Source organism: Bubalus kerabau, chromosome 1 (genome assembly GCF_029407905.1).
Source record: "Bubalus kerabau isolate K-KA32 ecotype Philippines breed swamp buffalo chromosome 1, PCC_UOA_SB_1v2, whole genome shotgun sequence".
NCBI lineage: Eukaryota > Metazoa > Chordata > Mammalia > Artiodactyla > Bovidae > Bubalus > Bubalus kerabau.
This window is the reverse complement of record NC_073624.1, coordinates 147494156-147514976: the sequence shown is the minus strand read 5'-3', so window position 1 is coordinate 147514976 and position 20821 is coordinate 147494156. Positions and strand designations below refer to the sequence as shown.

General features: G+C 43.5%; 1 protein-coding gene across 3 annotated transcripts in view; it reads left to right on the top strand.

Annotated features, from left to right (window-relative positions):
- Positions 1–5634: 5634 nt before the first annotated feature.
- The window catches only part of DNAJC12 (DnaJ heat shock protein family (Hsp40) member C12), a 102960-nt gene continuing 87773 nt past the window's right edge, over positions 5635–20821 (top strand). The window contains exon 1 of one of the 3 annotated variants that reach the window (XM_055590776.1): positions 5635–5770. The gene's annotated coding sequence lies outside the window, so the exon portion shown is untranslated. Of the gene's footprint in view, positions 5771–5937; positions 6080–20821 lie in introns of those variants that run through there. The other 2 variants (XM_055590771.1, XM_055590784.1) reach the window with 2 other exon arrangements.

Here is a 20821-nt window from a genome sequence, read left to right as displayed (position 1 = left end):
CGTGTTCTCCGCTGAGTGGGGTTCCATGGTCCTCCCAGGGGTCAGAACTGTGGTAGGGTTCATAGTCTTTTCCCCTACATCAGGTTCACCTTCCCTGGGGCTCATGGAGACTCCTCAGGTGGGCTACTTGGTAATTTGTCCAATTTACCAGCACCTTCGTTTGAGTAGGGAGACAGGTATACCTGGTGAGCTGTTTCCAGGGTACAGGGATCAGGCATACAGTCAGAGGGCAGCTGGTGTGTTTGTTGCTGTGATCTCCTTCCTGTCGACTCTCTCCTCTGAAAACACCTGAGCTGCCCCTTTCTTTCAGCCCAGCTCTCCCATGCTTTCTCAACATCTTGGTGGGACAAGAAAGACAGAGACTGCCACAACCGAGGTAGTGTGTTCAATTCTAGCATGAACTTTCAAACCAGCAAAAAATCACACGGAACCGAAGTGAAACAGGAGAGGCCTGACTTCTCAGGGACAATTGTAGGGAGAGGAGATGGACCCTACACTTCTTTCTAGGGTCCCAGGGACCTGGTTTGTTTACACATCGGGGGTCTGCTGACCACAGCTGTGGTGTCCTGGCCGTTGGGGACGTGTGACCTCAGGTGGGGAGGTCTGGGAACTGTGTGAGTCTCACCCCATCTGCGTGGGTCCCGATCATGTGTACTGGGAGACCCGCCCCCCACCCCCCCACACACAAAGGTAAGAGAAAGGGATGAATACATGTGAGTTTCATTTGTGTTTAGGAATTCATACTTTATGGTATTCACTTTATACAGGCCTGTGCCTGTTTGCCTCTTTACCCCTTCAAGGTTCACCCTTCCTGGGGCTCCTGGAGACTCCTCAGGTGGGCTGCTGCTGCTGCTGAGTCGCTTCAGTCGTGTCCGACTCTGTGTGACCCCATAGACGGCAGCCCACCGGGCTCCCCCGTCCCTGGAATTCTCCAGGCAAGAACACTGGAGTGGGTTGTCATTTCCTTCTCCAGTGCATGAGAGTGAAAAGTGAAAGTGAAGTCGCTCAGTTGTATCCGACTCTTTGCGACCCCATGGACTGCAGCCCACCAGGCTTCTGCGTCCATGGGATTTTCCAGGCAAGAGTACTGCCTTCTCCACTCAGGTGGGCTACCTGGTAATTACTCTATTTCACCAGCACGAGCATGGCAAGAAGGGGTCAGGTGTAACTGGGTGGTCGATTGCAGGGCAAATGGATCAGGCAAAGGGGCAATGGGCATTAGGTAGGTTGCTGCCATGATCTCCTTCAGGTTGACCGTCCTGACTGCAGAGACCAGACCTGGCCCTCGTCTTCCAACCCTGTGCCTGGAGTGTTTTCTCAGCACCTCAGTGAGACAACAAAGGACCAAGCCTGCCAGAACCAAGGTGGTGTGTTTGACATTATCATGACAGCTGTAGAAACAGCTAATATCACATAGGACCAAAGTGAGAAGAGGAGGACTTCTTTGGGGCAAGCGTGGGGAGAGGAGACCGACTCCACACTTCTACCATCTCAGGAGGTTACAGCAACCCACTTGTTTCCACCTTAGGGGCCCAACCAGCAGAACTTGTGTCCTAACCAAGGGTCTTGTGACTGCAGGTGGGGTCATGTTGGAGACTGTGGACACGTGTCCCCAGGACATGGTCTGGGGATTATGTGGGTCTCACCCCATCTGCAAGGGTCAGGAATCTGTACCCAGAAACCCCATATCTACTCTTTAGCTCAGTGTGGCTTGTCCCCTCTGAGATTTCCAACATCTGAATTGAGGGTGTTGCCCTGGTTAACCTCTGGTCCTTTTTCTTCTCTTCATCTTGTCACATCGCATGAGGTCAGGTGCATCTGAGTGGGCTGCTGCTCTGTGTTGTGCTGAGTGAAAACCTTTGGTGGTATCACATTCACGTCACAGCACATCCCTTCTCTAATCCACAGGGCCACCACTGTTTGGTGTCCCCTAGACGGATCTCAGGTACTTTAATTTGTAATTTAATTTTTGTTTTATGTTGGAGTCAAGTTTATTTCCATTGTTTTGTTAGTTTTAGTTGTACAGAACTTGATTCGATTTTACATAGCGCTATATCTATTCTTTTTCCATTTTTTCCCTCATATAGATTATTACAATTTGTTCAGTAGAGTTCGCTGTTCTATTTGATTATCAATTTGAAAGATACTAGGGTGTATATTTAAATCCTAAACTCTTAATTTATCCCTCCTTTCTTTCTTTTGATAATCATAATTTGATTTTCTCAGGCTATGAGTCTGTTTTGCACATTAGGTCTTTGGTATGAATTTATAGATTCCATCTGTAAGTGATAACTCACGATATTTGTTTTTCCTCTCTGACTTACCTCACTTAATGTGATAATTTCTTAGTCCATCTGTGCTGCTGACAGTATCCTTATTTCATTCTGTTGGTCGCTAAGAGTTGGACACGACTGAGTGACTTCACTTTCACTTTTCACTTTCATGCTTTGGAGAAGGAAATGGCAACCCACTCCAGTGTTCTTGCCTGGAGGATCCCAGGGACCGGGGAGCCTTGTGGGCTGCCGTCTATGGGGTCGCACAGAGTCGGACACGACTGAAGCGACTTAGCAGCAGCAGCAGTATTCCCATGTATAGAGGTACCACCAATCCTCATTTTTCTGTCAGTGGACATTTTGGTGGATTCTATGTCTTATTTTAAATAGTGCTGCCCTGAAAATAAAGGTGTACGTGTCATTTTGAATGGTGATTTTCTCTGGACCTGAGTCCATGAGTGGGACTGCAGGATCATATGTTACCTCTGTGTCTTGTGTTTCTTGGAAACTCCATGCTGTTTTCCACAGTGGCTTCCCCATTTACATTCCCACCAAGGTTGTAGGAGGATTTCATTTTCTGTACATTCTTTGCAGATCTTTTTATTTTATCTTTATTCTTTGTAGATCTTTCGATAATGGCCGTTGTGACCAGTGTGAAGTGATACCTTATTGTAGTTTTGATTGGCATTGATTTAATCATTATCAATGTGGAGTTTCTTTCCATGTGCTTTTATTATTTTATACCTTGTGAGTATAAGTTACCTCTTGAAACTGGCTTCTTGAAACTTGACCCTGTTTGGTATTCTTTTCTGATAATTTCCCCAGGACATTTCTTGAGGGCAAGTGTTATTTAAAGCTCTGTCAAACTTGTGACTATTAAGAGCCCTTCAGCACCTGTTTTATGGCTTCCCTGCTGGGCTCAGTGGTAAAGAACCCACCTGCAATGCAGGAGACTTTCAGAAGACACGGGCTCAATCCCTGGGTTGGGAAGAGCCCTTGGCAGAGGAAATGGCAACTCACTCCAGTATTCTTACCTGGAGGATCCCATGGACAGAGGAGCCTGGCAGACTACAGTCCATGGGGTCGCAAAGAGTCAGACACAACTGAGCGACTAAAAAACAGCACTTATTTTAAATAAATATTGATCTGTGCCATCTAATTACTCGCTGCCCCTCTCTCCGCACCGTTCCATTTTGGTAACCGTAAGTTTCTAAGTCTGTGAATTTGTTTGTCTTTTGTAATGAAGTTTGTTTGTATCCATTTTTTTAGATTTCACCAGAAGTGATATTCTGTATTATCTGCCTGTCCCTGTCTCACTCACTTCGCTTAGTATGATCACTTCTAGTTTCTTCCTTCTAACTGGAAATGGCATTATTTCACCCTTCTTTATGTCTGAGCAATATTGTGTATTGTGGATTATGTCTGTGCATTGTGTTTATGCACCCCATTTTCTATATCCGTTCATCTGTCCTTGTCCACTTAAGTCGCTTCCCTGTCTTGGCTATTGTACCTAGTGCTGCATGATCTTTGGGGGGTGCAGGTGTCTTTAAAAATTTTGTTTTTTCTGTATCTACCCCTAGGTATTGAAGAAGGAAATGGCAACCCAGTCCAGTACTCTTGTCTGGAGAATCCCATGGACAGAGAAGGCTGGCAGGCTACAGTCCATGGGGTCGCAAGAGTCAGACACGACTTAGCAACTATACAACCACCGCCATGCCTAGGTATGGGACTGCTGTGTCACTGGGTTCTTCTATGTTTAGTTTTTAAAAGAACCTCCATAATATTCTCCCTAGTGGGGGTACCGATTTACATTCTCACCGGCAGTGTAGGAGGGTTCCTTTCTCTTCACAGCCTCTGCAGAATTTGTTGTTGTGAGTTTTTGATGTGGCCATTCTGATCAGTGTGAGGTGGTACTGCATTCTACATTTGATTTGCCTGTTTCAAAGAACTGGTGATGCTGAGCATCTTTTCATGTGCTTTATGACCATCTCTATGTCGTCTTTAGAGAAATATACATTTAGATCTTTGGCTTATTTTTACTGAGTTTTTTTTTTTTTGTTTTAAATTGAGCTGTAGTAGTGGTTTGTTGGGCTCCAAAATCACTGCAGATGGTGACTGAAGCCACGAAATTTAAAAGACGCTTGCTTCTTGGAAGAAAAGTTATGACCAACCTAGACAACATACAAAAAGCAGAGATATTACTTTGACATAAAAGGTCTGTCTAGTCAAGGCTGTGGTTTTTCCAGTGGTTATGTATGGATGTGAGAGTTGGACTATAAAGAAAACTGGACGCCAAAGAATGGATGCTTTTGAACTGTGGTGTTGAAGACTCTGGAGAATCCCTTGGACTGCAAGGAGATCCAACCAGTCCATCCTAAAGGAAATCAGTCCTGAATATTCATTGGAAGGACTGATGCTGAAGCTGAAACTCCAATACTTTGGCCACCTGATGCGAAGAACTGACTCAATGGAAAATACCCTGATGCTGGGAAAGACTGAAGGCGGGAGAAGGGGAGGACAGAGGATGAGATGGTTAGAAGGCATCACCGACTCAATGGACATGAACTTGAGTGAGCTCCAGGAGTTGGTGATGGACAAGGAAGCCTGGCGTGCTGCAGTCTATGGGGTCGCAAAGAGTCGGGCACAACTGAGTGACTGAACTGAACTGAAGTGGTTCGTATGTGTTGGGGCCAAATTCCTGTGGAATCAGTCCTGAATATTCATTGGAAGGACTGATGCTGATGCTGAAGCACCAATAATTTTGCCACCTGATGTAAAGAACTGACTAATTGCAAAAGACCCTGATTCTGGGAAAGATTGAAGGCAGGAGGAGAAGTGGACAGAAAAGGATGCAGTGGTTGGTTGGCATCACCCACTCAACGGACGTGAATTTGAGCAAACTTCTGGGAGATAGTGAAGGACAGGGATGCCTGGCGTGCTGCATTCCATGGGATCAGAAAACGTCAGACAGGACTTAGACACTGAACGACTATAAAAAACTGGATCCTCCTGAATATGAAATACCCAGCCGCTCAGCTTTTCATGGTGTTGTTACAGAAACTGCCACAAGGCGGCAGCACTTCTTCATGCCACACTGCCTTTTTTCTCCCTGCAATTTCCTTATTTTCTATTGGAATGTCGTTGATTTCTGACGTTGTGTTTGTTTCAGGTTTACAGGAACCCAATTCAGTTATATTAATACATAGATGTTTATCTATTACCTTTTGGGGTCTTTTTTGCATACAGGTGAAAACAGTATGTTAATGAACTTCCCTATGCTATTCAGTAGGTACTTTTTGATCATCTGTTTGATATATATTAATGCAATGTTAATTCCAATCTCCTAATTCATTCCACCTGTATTTGGAGGTTCGGCACTCTGCTGAGGGCAACAGGCACTCCAGGTGCATTTTGGAGGCACACTGCCTACTCCACGGTCCCAGTTCCCTCAGCCCCAGGACTCTCCAGACTTGGGACCCAAGCCAATCAGGCTCCAGGTATGTGACACCAGCCTAGGTCACCATTTCCTGAGGGATGTGGAGTCAGCATTTGTTTTTTGTTGTTTCTGTTTTTATCCCATCATTTGTATTGAAGTCAGGTGGCACTGTTTGTAAGGAATCCGTCTGCCAATGCAGGAGATGTAGAGAGATGTGGGTTCCATCCCGGGGTTAGGAAGATCCCTGGAGAAGGGAATCCCACTCCAGTATTCCTGCCTGGAGAATTCCACGGACAGAGGAGGCTGCAGGGCTACCGTCCATAGGATCACAAAGAGTCGGACATGATGAAACAGCTTAGCACGCATATCAGTGAGTTACAATCTTGTGGGTTTTTTTCTTGTTCTTCTACCACAACTTGTTTCACTTTTCTTAATACATGGATGTGTGTGTGTGTGTGTGTGTATATATATATATGTATTTGTTGTTGTTGTTGTTTTCTATATAGGTTATTATAGAGTGTGGAATAAGTTTCCCTGTGTCATACAGAGGGTCCTGGTCATTTATTTATTTTATAAATAGTTGTGTGCATATATTACTCTGAAGCAGCTCATTCTTCACACCACACATCTTTATATCTTAGTGACTGAAAGCTTATTTTCTAAGTTTGTGAGACTGTGTCTCCAGGCGAGAAGTTCATTTTTATCTATCTTTAGATTATACCTAGGAGTGATATCATGGGATACTTGTCTCTCCCTGTCTCCCTTACTTCACTCAGAATGATCATCTACTTTCTTTCCTGTGGCCAGACTTGGCTGTATTTCCTACTTGTTTATGGTTGAGAAATATCGCATGGTGTATATGCACCCTGTCGTCGATATACATTCATCTGTGCTTCTACAATTAGCTTGATTACCTGTTGGCCATTGTATGTAGTGGGGCCGAAATTGCAGGGTTACCCACTTTTTTTAAAAATTTTGGTTGTCTTGACCCCACCCCAGTCCAGACATGAGGCACATGCCTGCTTAGGCTCCAGAAATGGAATAGCAGCCTAAGTGGGAAGGCTTCAGGGAATAAACTAGGCATTGCCTTTTTCCCTTGTCTTTAATCTCATGCCAGTGCTATGGTGGAGTCCAGTCGATTTGCAGTGTTGTCTTTGCCATTAGTGTACAATTGCCCGATTCAGTTTTGACACTTACATACAGCATATCTGTTCTCTTTTGCATTCTTTTGCCATAGAGATTATTGCAGAAGGTTGAACAAATTCCACATTCTGAACATCAAGTCCTTCTTGAGCATCAATTAGAGATACAGATTTCTGTGTATATATGGAAGGAAGGAAGGTAGGAGGTAATCCTTTTGGATTATCTATTACAGTTACAGATTTCTGTATATATGTTGAAATATACTTGAAACCGACTTGAATGTTGGTTGTGTTTGGAATTTGTTTCTGCAATGCCCTTTCCTGGGGGCAGCTGTCATTAACAGAACTTCTGCTGCTGCTAAGTCACTTCAGTCGTGTCCGACTCTGTGCGACCCCATAGACGGCAGCCCACCAGGCTTCCCCGTCCCCGGGATTCTCCAGGCAAGAACACTGGAGTGGGTTGCCATTTCCTTCTCCAATGCATGAAAGAGAAAAGTGAAAGTGAAGTCGCTCAGTCGTGTCCGACCCTCAGCGACCCCATGGACTGCAGCCCTCCAGGCTCATTCATCCATGGAATTTTCCAGGCAAGAGTACTGGAGTGGGGTGCCATTGCATTCTCTGAACAGAACTTCAGGCCTTGTGAATTAGAGGTGCCGGTAAGCCCTGGTGGTTAAGTTGTAGTTACAGAAAATGTCCACAAGTGGCAACACTTTTTCTTGCCCAACCCTGGTTCCTGGGGGCAACCAGAGCATCAGGGAAAGTGGGCCTCCCCCGCTGTGAATTCAAGTGGAATGTGCCTGAGCAACACTTAAAGGGGCTTGTGTCTCACTGCTTCTTCCCCTAAAGCTTCACAGCTCCAACCCCAGACTAATCCCAACCAGGGTCGCAGCACCCAGCTGAGGGTGCCTAAGGTGTCTAGAGACTGCCCTCTCAGCAAGGAGGCTGCACTCTCTAGGCTTGAGCTGGGGACCCCAACACCAGGAGACCTGGAGGTTTGGTTACTTTTCCAAGGTCCTCAAAGCCAGAGGGTCAGGATACCATCCTCTGGGTGCACTAGGAACTGTGGTCCCAGCCAGATTAAACCAGACAGTAGAGGTAACAGGTCACTTAATTAAGGGCACTCTGTCTGGTCGTTTCAAGTCCATCACAGTCCAGCCATTAAAACCATGACTGCCCAGGTTCCAGGGACGGAACAGAGGCCCAAGTCAGGTACATACTTCATGTATGAAAATAGAATTTTCTATATTTCATGTATGATAATATAGGTGCATATTTCATATGTGAAATATGGACTTTTTAAATTTCATATATGAAAATATGGGGGCAGATTTCCATATATGGTAATAGAATTTTCTATATTTCATATGTGAAAATATGGGGGACATTTCATACATGAAAGAAGAATTTTTTATATTTCATGTATGAAATATGGGGGCATATTTCATACATGAATGTCAAATTTCTTATATTTCATGTATGAAAATATGGCGACACATTTCACACATGAAAGAAGAATATTCTATATTTAATGTATGAAAATATGGGAGCACATTTCATACATGAAAGAAAAATTTTCTGTATTTCATGTATGGCAATATGGGGACATATTTCATAATGAAAGTAGATTTCCTATTTTTTATGTATGAAAATAAGGGGGCATATTTTATACATGAACGTAGAATTTCTTATATGTCATGTATGAAAATATTGGGGCATATTTCATATATGAAAGTAGAATTTCCTATAATTCATGTCTGAAAATATTGGGTATATACATTTATAGAGTGAACTCCTTTGCTATTGTTCTTTAAAGAAGAGAATCCACATTTTCCTATAACTTATAATGACACTATTACAACGTTCTATTGGTAAATCATGAATGTCACCTGATTAGGGTGATAGGGTGATTAGGGTGATTTAGGGCAATAGCTCTCAAACTTCAGTGTGCTTCAGAACCACCTGGATGGCCCTGTGAGATGAGAATACCTCCTGCCATATTAATAAGCAAGAAATACCACAGCCATCAGTGACTTCTGGCCTCCAAATGTGAATGAGAGCTCCCCAAACTGTGATCCCGCAGTGTGTGTGGATCCAACACCATTTTGCTGAGGAGCTGGGGGAACGCAAGAAGCCAGGTGAACGAGACAGAACAGCCGAGGTGCATATGAAAGGAATGAGGGTCGCATCTTCCCGTGCACAGAACGCTAAATCCTTAGCTGATACCTGATCTTTGCTGTTCAGACTGCCTGCTCCCTTTGTCGCAAACTTGTATATAGCCTGACTTTCCCCTGCCTCCGTGGAGCAGTTTTCTCAGAGCTTCTAAGATGCTGTCTCCCACACTTGGAGTCCTAACATTCCAACCAAATAAAATAACTCTGTACTTTCAGATTGTGACTGTATTTTTTAGTCGACAGCTTATTAACTCACGTTGTCGGACTGTAGGACCAGAGGTTCTTGTCGTGGTCCGGGCACGGGCTGGAGAAGAATTTCCAGACAGGAGGACCTGAAATCCATTAATAGTCATAACATGGTGGCGGGGGTGGGGGGGAGGGGGTGGGGAGGGAGGGGGTAGGGGGTGGGAAGGACAATAAGGGTCTGGTTTTTCCGTCCCTGCATTCCAAGATCCTCCTTGGTTTTAGTTGCTCTTTCGTCCTTGGGTCACCACAGTTCTAATTTAGTAGATTTGCACATACCAGTCCAGGGACCATAATGAAAACCACTGTGCCATTTTACTTAAGTCTTCTAAACCAAGTATACTCTCTTAACATCTTAATGGGCACAAAAGTCTTGCATTTGAAAGACTTCTAAGTGACTTCTTCATTAGGGCATTCTGAACTGAAATCAAAATGTCAGCATCAAAAATATCATTAAGTAAAGTGTTTTTTCAGAGAACATAGACAAAAGCAAGCTAAAAAACCTATATCCTGTAGTTAGACTAATTGGCTTGATTTGACTAATTAGTTCTTTGTGAAGCAAAAATAAAGATTAAATCTACTTTATGTGATTTTTAAAAGTCACGTAATGATTAGTTTCTTGATTAAATCTTCTATTTTTAAAAATTTCCCATTTTTATTTTGCTTATTTTTTCCTATTGATTGTTTTTTCTGTTTGTAGCTAGCCATCAACTGTTTTTTTTTAAAAATGAAGTACAGTTGATTTACATTACTATATTTGCCTTGAGTGTACAACCTAGTGATTCAATGTTTTTAGGAACCCTAGTCCATTGAACAGAGAAGGCAATGGCACCCCACTCCAGTACTCTTGCCTGGAAAATTGTGTGGACGGAGGAGCCTGGTAGGCTGCAGTCCATGGGGCCGCTAAGAGTCGGACACGACTGAGCGACTTCACTTTCACTTTTCACTTTCATGCACTGGAGAAGGAAATGGCAACCCACTCCAGTGTTCTTGCCTGGAGAATCCCAGGGATGGGGGAGCCTGGTGGGCTGCCGTCTATGGGGTCACACAGAGTCGGACACGACTGAGGCGACTTAGCAGCAGCAGCAGTCCATTGAAAGTTATTACAAAAAAATGGGCATATTTCCCTCTGCTGTATACTATATCCTTGTAGCTTATTTATTTTCTACATGGTTTGTATCTCTTAATCCCCTACCCCGATCTTGCCTCTCCCACTTCTGCTTTCCCTGTTAGTTGTCTACATCTGTGAATCTGTTTCTCTTTCATAGATAAGGTCATGTGTGTCATATTTTAGTTTCTGCATATAGGTGACATCATACGGTATTTGTGTTTCTGACTTACTTCACTTTGATAACCTCCAGGATTACATTGCTGAAACTGGCATTATTTCAATCTTTTCTATATTTCATATATGAAACGTGGGTAGATATTTCCATATATGAAAATGGAAATTTCTACATATCATGTAAGAACACATGGGTGCATATATCCATATATGAAAATAAAATTTTCTATATGTCATATATGGAAATGTGGGTGCATATTTCCATAAAAGAAAATAGAACTTTCTATATTTCCTATATGAAATTATGGGTGAATACTTCCATATAAGAAAATCGAATTTTCTATGTTTCCTGTATGAAAATTTGGGTATATATTTCCATATACAAAAATAAAATTTTTGTATTTTCTGTTTGAAATATAGGTGCGTATTTCCATATGTGACAATCTTATTTTCTATACTTCCTTTATGAAAATATGCGTTCAGGTTCTAGGTTTAGCTCTCTTGATAGTTTTTTTCTGGCGTGTGGAGACTATCCCTTATGGAGGATATTGCCAACGTACATTCCCAGCAGCAGTGTGCTGTGTTCCCTTTCCTCCAGGCTCTCTCCTGCCTTTATTGTTTGTGAACTTGTGAGGATGCCCATTGTGAATGGTGGGATTTGATTTCTAGTTGTCGTTTTGTTTGGCATTTGTGCAGTAATTAGAAGTGCTGAGCATCTTGTCCCGTGAGGCAGTGTGGTATTTTATTTAAATTTCTTTTTAAGAATGTGAGAAAAATTACCAGTGGCAAGTGGCTTTTAGACAGTCCATAGTGTTTGTAAGGCTGTGGTCCTAGTGTGATCAGATTGACTAGTTTTCTGTGAGTATGGTTTTAGTGTGTCTGCCCTTTGATGCCCTCTTGCAACACCTACCGTCTTACTTGGGGTTCTCTTACCTTGGACGTGGGGTATCTCTTCACGGCTGCTCCAGCAAGCACAGCTGCTGCTCCTTACCTTGGACGAGGGGTATCTCCTCACCGCCACCCCTCCTGACCTTGAACGTGGAGTAGCTTCTCAAGGCCCTCCCCGCGCAGCCACTGCTCCTTGGACGTGGGGTTGCTCCTCTCAGCCACCGCCCCTGGCCTTGGGCGGGGGGTAATTCATGGAAAATTCTGAAAGAGATGGGAATACCAGACCACCTGACCTGCCTCTTGAGAAACCTATATGCAGGTCAGGAAGCAACAGTTAGAACTGGACATGGAACAACAGACTGGTTCCAAATAGGAAAAGGAGTACTTCAAGGCTGTATATTGTCACCCAGCTTATTTAACTTATATGCAGAGTACATCATGAGAAACGCTGGGCTGGATGAAGCACAGGCTGGAATCAAGATTGCCGGGAGAAATATCAATAACCTCAGATATGCAGATGACACCACCCTTATGGCAGAAAGTGATGAGGAACTAAAAAGCCTCTTGATGGAAGTGAAAGAGGAGAGTGAAAAAGTTGGCTTAAAGCTCAACATTCAGAAAACGAAGATCATGGCATCTGGTCCCATCACCTCATGGCAAATAGATGGGGAAACAGTGGAAACAGTGTCAGACTTCATTTTTTGGGGCTCCAAAATCACTGCAGATGGTGACTGTAGCCATGAAATTAAAAGCTGCTTACTCCTTGGAAGAAAAGTTATGACCAACCTAGATAGCATATTGAAAAGCAGAGACATTACTTTGCCAACAAAGGTCCATCTAGTCAAGGCTATGGTTTTTCCTCTGGTTGTGTATGGATGTGAGAGTTGGACTGTGAAGAAGGCTGAGCGCCAAAGAATTGATGCTTTTGAACTGTGGTGTTGGAGAAGACTCTTGAGAGTCCCTTAGACTGCAGGGAGATCCAACCAGTCCATTCTAAAGGAGATCAGTCCTGGGTGTTCTTTGGAAGGAATGATGCTATAGCTGAAACTCCAGTACTTTGGCCACCTCATGCAAAGAGTTGACTCATTGGAAGACTCTGATGCTGGGAGGGATTGGGGGCAGGAGGAAAAGGGGATGACAGAGGATGAGATGGCTGATGGCATCACCGACTCGATGGATGTGAGTTTGAGTGAACTCCAGGAGTTGGTGATGGACAGGGAGGCCTGGCGTGCTGTGATTCATGGGGTCGCAAACAGTTGGACACAACTGAGCGACTGAACTGAACTGAACTGATAGTGTTTGTAAATCCCTGCCCCAGGACATTTCCTGAGGGCAGGTGTCATTAACAATGCCCCAGGGCTTCCCTCATAGTTCAGTTGGTAAAGAATCTGCCTGCAATGCAGGAGACTAGGGTTCGATTCCAGGGTTGGGAAGATCCCTTGGAGAAGGAAATGGCAACCCACTGCAGTGTTCTTGCCTGGAGAATCCCATGGACAGAGGAGCCTGGCAAGCTACAGTCCATGGGGTCGCAAGAGCCCTACACGACTTAGCAACTAAGCCAACACCACCAGACCTTGTAAGTTAGAAGTGCCAGTAAGCGCCAGTGGTCAAGTTGCAGTTACAGAAAAGGTCCACTAGGCGGCAGCACTTTCCGAAGCCCAACTTTTGGTTCCTATGGCGGCAAACAGAGCCTTAGGGAAAGTTGACTTCCTGGGCTATGAAGAAGAGTGGAATGTGCCTGCGCAAACACAAAAGGGCTTGTGTCCCAGTCCTACTTCTCTCTAAAACTTCGCACCCTTAACCCCTAGATGAATCCTAGTGGGGGCCACAGCACTCAGCTGAGGGGGCTAAAGAGCCTAGGAGGCTACACTGTAAGTAAGGGCCTAGGAGGCTACACTGTGAGTAAGGAGATTTGAACTGGGAACCCCAGCACCAGGAAAAATGGAAGCTAGGTGACTATTGCCTCCAAGATCCTCGAGGACTTGATCCAACTCTGAACTCTTTTCCCAGCTACAGCCAAGCAGACAGTAGAAGTTTAAAAAGGGCTCAATGAAGGGCACCCTGTCAGGCTGTCTCCATTCCACCCCAGTCCAGCAGTGGAAACCAAGCCTGTTCGGGCTCCAGGGATAGGATAGTAGCTCCAGTCAGGCAGACTGTAGGGAATCAAGTAGGCATTGCTTTTCTTTTCTTTCCTTTAACATCATGCCAATGCTGTATTGGAGTACTGTTGTTCTTGTCTTCAGTGTTCAGTTCAGTTCAGTTCAGTCGCTCAGTTGTGTCCGACTCTTTGCGACCCCATGGACTGCAGCACCCCAGGCTTCCCTGTCCATCACCAACTCCTGGAGTTTACTCAAACTCATGTCCATTGAATCAGTGATGCCATCCAACCATCTCATCCTCTGTCATCCCCTTCTTCTCCCTCCTTCAGTCTTTCTCAGCATCAGGGTCTTTTCAGATGAGTCAGTTTTTTGCATCAGGTGGCCAAAGTATTGGGGCTTCAACTGCAGCATCAGTCCTTCCAATGAATAGTCAAGACTGATTTCCTTTAGGATGGACTGGTTGCATCTCCTTGCCGTACAGTGTACAACTGCCCAACTCATGTGTTACATATGTATGAAGTGTCTCTATGATTGTTTTGGATTTTTTCCCATAGAAGGTGTAGCCTAGTGTTGAGCATCAGGCAGGCCCTTGTGGATTATCTAATCTCAGATCTAGTTTTCTGTGTATATGAGGAAGTTAGGAAGGAAGGAAGGAGATAATCCTTGTGCATGATCTCTGAGAGAAAGATGTCTGTGTACATGTGGAAGACTGGCAGGCAGGGAGACAGGCAGGCTCTCAGGAAGGACCCAAGTGGGTAATCCTTGTTGATGATCTATTAAAGATTTCTGTGTCTATATTAGTCCTGATCTCCTAATTTACTCCCTGCCCTTCACTATGGATCCCTTTGTTTGAATTCTCAGAGTCTCTTGTTGAGTTGCAAATTCATTCTTTTGCATCTTTTTTTTTTCCCAGTATTTCCTAGAAAGGACATAATATGCTATTGCCTTCCTCTGTCTGACTGATTTCCCTTAGTGTATGATTCTCTAAGGCCCATCCCTGTGGCTACCAGTGGCATAATTTCCTAATTTCAGTTTTGATTTTTCATGTAACTCTCCATTGTGTGTATGTACCACATCTTGTTTCAGCTTTAATCTGTCGGTGGAGTTTATACGGGTTCTTTGTCAAAGCTATTGTGAGTTAATGCTACAGTGCCTGTTGGGGTTCATGGACCTTTTAACTGCTAATTTTCTCAGAATATAGACTCAGCTGTGGGAATGTTGGATTCTAGATTTAGCCTCTCTTGATAGATGTTTTTTAGGCATTAGGAGACTGTCCATTATACTGGCTGCTGCCAAAGTATATTCCCGCCAATAGTTGAGGGGGATTCTTTTTTTTTTTTTTTTAATTATTTAAAATAGGAGTTTAATTCTTTTCATCTACTGTAACATTTTATTTTTTTTGATAAATCCTAGTTCTTTTTTTTTTAATTATTATTTTTTTACTTTACAATATTGTATTGGTTTTGCCATACATCAACATGCATCCACCACGGGTGTACATGTGTTCCTTGAGGGGGATTCTTTTTTCTCCAGACTCTTTCCTGCGTATATTGCCTGGAGACTTCTGACATTGGCCATTGTGAGTGTTTTGAATTGATTTCCCATTGTCCTTTTGACTGGCATTCCAAGAACAGTTAGGGATGGTGAGAATCTTGTTTTAGAGCTGAGGTTTGGGTGTGTTTTTTCATTTCTTTTTTCTTTTCATTATCTTAAACGGTGTCAGGACAGTTTACCTTTGGTAGTTGGCTTCCTAAAAGTCGGCTGTGTTTAGAATTTATTTCTCCGGTGCCGGCCACAGCACATTTCCTGAGGGCAGGCGTCCTTAACGGAATCCCAGGCCTTGTGATTTGAGGTGCCTGTGAGCGAGAGTGACCAGGTTGTAGTTACAGAAAACCTCCACAAGATGGCAGCACTTTTCCATGCCCACCTTTGTCTTGGGGCAAGTTGGCTTCCTGGCCTGTGAAATTGAGTGAAATTTGCCGGAGCAAACAGGAAAGGGCTTGCGTCTCTCTACTTTTCCCCCCTTAAAGCTGGACTGGATGAAGCACAAGCTGGAATCAAGATTGCCGGGAGAAATATCAATAGCCTTAGATATACAGATGACACCACCCTTATGGCAGAAAGTGAAGAGGAACTGAGGAGCCTCTTGATGAAGGTGAAAGAAGAGAGTGAAAAAGTGGGCTTAAAACTCAACATTCAGAAAACAAAGATCATGGCATCTGGTCCCATCACTTCATGGCAAATAGATGGGGAAACAATGGAAACAGTGACAGATTTTATTTTCTTGGGCTCCAAAATCACTGCAGATGGTGACTGCAGCCATGAAATTAAAAGACGCTTACTCCTTGGAAGGAAAGTTATGACCAACCTAGATAGCATATTCAAAAGCAGAGACATTACTTTGCCAACAAAGGTTCGTCTAGTCAAGGCTATGGTTTTTCCTGTGGTCATGTATGGATGTGAGAGTTGGACTGTGAAGAAGGCTGAGCGCCGAAGAATTGATGCTTTTGAAGTGTGGTGTTGGAGAAGACTCTTGAGAGTCCCTTGGACTGCAAGGAGATCCAACCAGTCCATTCTGAAGGAGATCAGCCCTGGGATTTCTTTGGAAGGAATGATGCTAAAGCTGAAACTCCAGTACTTTGGCCACCTCATGCGAAGAGTTGACTCCTTGGAAAAGACTCTGATGCTGGGAGGGATTGGGGGCAAGAGGAAAAGGGGACGACAGAGGATGAGATGGCTGGATGGCATCACTGACTTGATGGACGTGAGTCTGAGTGAACTCCGGGAGTTGGTGATGGACAGGGAGGCCTGGCGTGCTGCGATTCATGGGGTCACAAAGAGTTGGGCACGACTGAGCGACTGATCTGATCTGATCTGATGGTTTTTCCAGTAGTCATGTATGGATGTGAGAGTTGGACCATAAAGAAAGCTGAGTGCCAAAGAATTGGTGCTTTTGAACTGTGGTGTTGGAGAAGACTCTTGAGAGTCCCTTGAGTGGCAAGGAGATCAAACCAGTCAATTCTAAAGGAAATCAGTCCTGAATATTCATTGGAAGGACTGATGCTGAAGCTGAAGCTCCAGTTCTTTGGCCACCTGATGTGAAGAACTGACTCACTGGAAAAGACCCTGATGCTGGGAAAGATTGAAGGGAGGAGATGGGATGACAGAGGATGAGATGATTGGATGGCATCACCAACTCGATGGACATGAGTTTGAGGAAGCTTCAGGAGTTGGTGATGGACAGGGAAGCCTAGTGTGCTGCAGTCCATGGGGTCGCAAAGAGTCAGACACGACTGAGCGACTGAACTGACCTGAAAGCATCTCACAAACACCCAGTGCAGACTAATCCCTCCAGGGCCCACAGTACCCTGCTGAGGGTGCTTAGGTGCTAGGAAGCTGCACTCTCAGGGAGGAGACTGGGATCCCCAGCACCAGGAGAGGTTGAGGCTAGCTGAATTTTCCCTTGAATTTCCTTAGGGCCTTGATGCCATGCAGAACTGTTGTCTCAGCCAGACATAACACACATTAGACCTATAAAAAGTGTTCAGCGAAGGCTGTGTCGACCTCACCCCAGTTCAGCAGTGGGGTCCAGGCCTTCTCAATATCCAGGGATGGGACAGCATCCCAAGTCAGGGAGGTCAGACATAATACAGTAGGCACTGCTATCTTTCCTTTTTTTTTTTTTTAAAAAAAAAAAAAAAACATCTTGCCACTACACCATCGCAGCAGAGCCGATTTGCCATACTGTGATCGTTGTCAGTATACAGTCGCCTGATTCAGGTATTAAGTAATCTGTGGGGTGTCTCTATGATTGGGGGAGGGCTTTTACCTTAGAAAGCTTGAGCAGAGTGGTGAGCATCAGATCCTTGTGCAGATACTTCAGATACACTGAACTGAACTGAATGCGCCTTTTAATCAATGGTGTTCTCAGGATATTAGGCTAAGGTGTGGGGATGTCAGATTTTAGGCTTAGCCAGACTTGATATTTTTTCCAGGCATTCAGAGACTGTCCATTTTACTGGCTGCTGCCAATTGTCTATTCCCACTAACAGCCTAGGGGGATTCTTGTTCCTCTAGACTCTCTCCTGCATTTATTGCCTACAGACTTGTGCCACTGGCCTTTGTGAATTTTGCCATTTGATTTCCCATTGTCTTTTGATTGGCATTTCATGCAGCAATGAGGGATGCTGAGCATCATGTTTGGTCAGGGAGAGTTGAGTTATTCTTTCTTTTTTTTCCCTTAAATAGTGTAAGGACAATTTACCTTTGGCCATTGACTTCCTGAACTTTGACTGTTTTTGGAATTAATTTCTCCAGTGCTGGATACAGGACATTTCCTCTGTACTGCTGTCATTAACAAAACCCCAGGCCTTGTGAATTCAGGTGCCAATGGCAAATAGATGGGGAAAAATGGAAACAGTGACAGACTTTATTTTCTTGGGCTCCAAAATCGCTGTGACTACAGCCATGAAATTAAGACACTTCCTCATCTTGAGAAAGAAGAATGGAACTGGAGGAATCAACCTGCCTGACTTCAGGCTATACTACAAAGCTATAGTCATTAAGACAGTATGGTACTGGAACAAAGATAGAAACATAAATCAATGGAACAAACTAGAAAGTCCAGAGATGAACACATGCACCTATGGACACCTTATCTTTGACAAAAATATACAATGGAGAAAAGACAATCTCTTTAATAAGTGGTGCTGGGAAAACTGGTTAACCACCTGTAGAAGGATGAAACTAGAACACTTTCTAACACTGTACACAAAAATAAACTTAAAATGGATTAAATATCTAATTGTAAGGCCAGAAACTATAAAACTCCTAGAGGAAATCACAACAAGATCCTCTATGACCCACCTCCCAGAGTAATGGAAATAAACAAATGGGACCTAATTAAATTTAAAAGCTTTTGCACAATGAAGGAAACTATAAGCAAGGTGAAAAGAAAGCCTTCAGAATGGGAGAAAATAATAGCAAATGAAGCAACAGACAAAGAATTAATCTCCAAAATATACAAGCGGCTCATGCAGCTCAATACCAGAAAAATAAATGACCCAATCAAAAAATAGGCCAAAGAACTAAACAGACATTTCTCCAGAGAGGACATACAGATGGCTAACAAACACCTGAAAAGATGCTCAACATCACTCATTATTAGAGAAATGCAAATCAAAACCACAGTGAAGTTCCAACTCATGTCGATCAGAATGGCTGCTATCAAAGTCTACAAACAATAAATGCTGGAGAGGGTATGGAGAAAAGGGAACCCTCTTACACTGTTGGTGGGAATGTAAACTAGTACAGCCACTATGGAGAACAGTGTGGAGATTCCTTAAAAAACTGGAAATAGAACTGCCATATGACCCAGCAATCCCAGTGCTGGGCATACACACCGAGGAAACCAGAATTGAAAGAGACATGTGTACCCCAACATTCATTGCAGCCTGTTTACAATAGCCAGGACATGCAAACAACCTAGATGTCCATTGGCTGATGGCTAAGAAAGTTATGGTAATATACACAATGGAATATTACTCAGCTATTAAAACAAACCCATTTGAGTCAGATCTAATGAGGTGGATGAAACTGGGGCCTATTATACAGAGTGAAGTAAGTCAGAAAGAAAAACACCAATACAGTATATTAATGCATATATATGGAATTTAGAAAGATGGTAATGACAACCCTGTATGCAAGACAGAAAAAGTGAAACAGATATAAAGAACAGACTTTTGGACTCTGTGGGAGAAGGCAAGGGTGGGATGATTTGAGAGAATAGCATTGAAACATGTATATTACCATATAGATGGTAAATAGATGACCAGTCCAAGTTTGATGCATGAGACAGGGCTCTCAAAGCTGGTACACTGGGTACCCAGAAGGATGGGATGGGGAGGGAGGTGGAAGCCAGGCTCAGGACAGGGGGACATATGTACACCCATGGCTGATTCATGTCAATGTATGGCAAAAACCACCACAGTATTGGAAAGTAATTAGCCTCCAATTAAAATAAATAAATTAATTAAAAAAAGCCACTGCTCTTTGGAATAAAAGCTACGACAAATCTAGACAGTGTATTTAAAAGCAGACACATCGCTTTGCTGACAAGGGTCCAAATAGTCAAATCTATGCTTTTTCCAGTGGTCATGTGCAGATGTGAGAATTGCACCATAAATAAAGCTGAGTGCTGAAGAACTAATGCTTTCCAACTATGGTGCTGGTGAAGACTCTTGAGATACCTTGGACAGCAAGATCAAACCAGTCAATCCTGAAGGAAATCAACCCTGAATGTTCATTGGAAGGACTGAAGATGGACCTGAAGCTCCAATACTTCAGCCACCTTATGCAAAGAGTTCACTCATTTGAAAAGACTCTGATGCTGGGAAACATTGAGGGCGAGAGGAGAAGGGGCACGGCGGAGAGTGAGTTGGCTCGATGGCATCACTGACTCAACAGATACATGTTTGAACAAACTCAGGGAGATAGTGAAGGACAGGGAAGCCTGGCCTGCTGGATGCTGCAGTTCAGGGGATTGCAAAGAATCAGACGTGACTGAGCTACTGAACAACAGGTCCTCTGTCGGTTTTTTAACCAGGTTGTTCATTTGATACTGAATTGTATGAGCTGTTTTATGTACTTTGGATATTAAACCCTTATTTGTCATATTATTAGCAAATATTTTCCCCCTTTCAGCATGTTTTTACATCATTTTGTCACGTTACCCTCCGCCGTGCAAGAGTTTTTATGTTTAAGTAGGTCCCATATGTTTATCTTTTGCTTTTGTTTCTCTTAGTAGATACAAAAAACATTGCTATGATTTACATCGAATGTTCTGCCTATGTTTTCATTTAGGAATTTTGTGGTTTCTAATGCTGAGATTAGGTCTTTAATCCATTTTATTTTTGTACATGTTGTTATAGAATATTTTAATTTCCTTTTTACATGTCTGTCCAGTTTTCCCTCCAGTTACTGAAGAGATGGTTTTTCCTCATTGTATAGTCTTGCATCCTTTGTTGATTGTAACTCCAGGGGTTTCTATCTGGAATCTGTCCTGTTCCATTGGTGTGTGTGTCCTTTTTTGCCCAGTATTATATGTTTCGATCAGCTCTGTAGTACTGTCTGAAGTCAAGGAAATGGGATATCTCCAGATTTAAAGTTGTTGTGGCTCGTCAAGTTCTCTTGCATTTCCATAAAAACCTCAAAATTATTTGTTCCGGTCAGTGAAAATTGCCACTGATATTTCATAGGGATTTCATTGAATCTCAGGTGACACTG